The 1,856-nt window shown below is 35.5% G+C and overlaps 1 long non-coding RNA gene across 1 annotated transcript; it reads right to left on the reverse strand.

Moving 5' to 3' along the window:
* Window positions 1-105: 105 nt before the first annotated feature.
* LOC122143371 lies at window positions 106-1,743 on the reverse strand. The gene is made up of 3 exons (XR_006159144.1): window positions 1,491-1,743; window positions 1,226-1,323; window positions 106-789 (listed from the first exon to the last, which is right to left on the reverse strand). It is a non-coding gene; the product is annotated as an uncharacterized LOC122143371 (long non-coding RNA).
* Window positions 1,744-1,856: the final 113 nt, after the last annotated feature.

The raw sequence follows: 1,856 nt of genomic DNA on the forward strand, positions 1-1,856 counted from the left end.
ATGTAATCCAAAAGTAATCAGATTACGTTACCAAAAATGTGTAATCTAAGAGATTATATTACTTTATATTAGATTATATTAGATTATATTACTGACTACTATCTATTAGTAAAGGTATAACGTAATGCATCATTGTGAACTACATTAAATGTATGTTGTAGCAATGTACCTGTTGCTTGACAGACTATTTACAGCACTAACCGCAATGACAGCACAATAAGTGGCTGTGCCCAGCATAATTAATATTTAGTGTGTAGCATGCAAATAAAAGAGAGTTCACCCAAAAAAAGAAAATCATTTTGTCCCCTTTGTACTGTCCATACCTGACAAACTTGTTGGGTTTGATTACCAGCATTCTTCAAAGTATCTGCTTTTGAGTTCTGCAGAAAAACAAAAGTCAAAGGTTTGGTAAAACGTAAATGACAGAATTCTGATTAACTATACATTGAAGTAAATTGATAAACACTTTTCACCAGTCATCGCTATGCAGAAATATAACATTGAACACTGCAATAAAATGCTTGAAAAATACACATTAAGTAGATCCAAAGCTTACTGTTGATCAGGTCTCTTCAGTTAATATTCCCTGCAGTTACTGCAAAAAATAACATGGTGAAATGGTCAATGCAGACATTTTACTTGAACTTACTTTCTCATTGCCCCTAAAGCTCCTTGCTAGTTCAGTCAGAAGTATAATAAAGATGATTTCACTGTCTTGGACTCCAACCACTGCTCAGTGTTCACAGGTGTCTGAGTAATGTCTGCCATGCCTTCAGCTTCTATTGATTACTACAAAACATAGAAATATTCAAAGAAATGTGTAGCATGTTAAGAGAAATAATCAGTTACTCCAGTGTGTCTTTACATTCTGAGTGAAGAACCAATTAAAGTAAAGAGATGAACTGTGATGCTGTGTTTGTGTTGTAGTCACACGTGTTGGGCAGAGGAGATCATATCATAAGTATATCTGCTTACATTTAGATATTGCAGATGATCTCAAACATACTGATGCATGTATGACTGCAGTACATTCTCATCATAAAAATAACTGAAACTAGCTAATGCATTTAGTTGAGGTTATTCGAAAACAACCACTGTATATACACTAAAACAAATCTTCACTCTCACCAACTTTAAGAAATATGGGGGTGGGGGGGGGCAACATTTGCTTGTTGCAACTGCATTTACAAAAATAAGAATGTGGAAGCTAAAAAAACAAACAAACCTTTCTCTTTGTATATGCTGGACCGCCATCATCCTCCTCTTCCTCGTCTGTTTTTGGCGGACTGTAGTGTTGCTTGTCAGTTTTCTGCAGCATAAACACTGTAGACCCACACAACAATACTTAAAGATGAAAAAGATATCGGTCATTTATTTTTAAACTACGAGCTGCAGTCTCGCACGTGAGGTGAACTTTTGCTAGTTCCTTTATGAACTTATGAGCGCCTATGCTAGTAAAATACTAAAAAGAAATGCTCAACGATGCTTACCAGAAGTGTTTTATCGAAATGAGTCCATACATCCACATCTCTTGGTAAATAATCCACTGTTTTGTTTGCCTCCAATCTGCACAAACATGGCGGACAGCACTTGCGAGCACAGGTACGAGACTCCGCCCACGCTGTGCGAGTGAAGGTGAATGAATCACCTGAGAGCGCAATGAAGCGCATTCAAAATACATACAAGCATGCGTATTTAAGAATGACCTGCTGCATTGCATAAATATAGATTTGCTATTGTTATAAATATTAGAGAATGTACTGTCCTATAAAGCAATTTTAATAGTTTTTAACTTTCATTAAATGTGTAGTTAACATTATAAGATACTGTAAAGGTTTAATACAGTTTTATATTAA

This window comes from Cyprinus carpio, unplaced genomic scaffold, assembly GCF_018340385.1.
Source record: "Cyprinus carpio isolate SPL01 unplaced genomic scaffold, ASM1834038v1 S000003047, whole genome shotgun sequence".
NCBI lineage: Eukaryota > Metazoa > Chordata > Actinopteri > Cypriniformes > Cyprinidae > Cyprinus > Cyprinus carpio.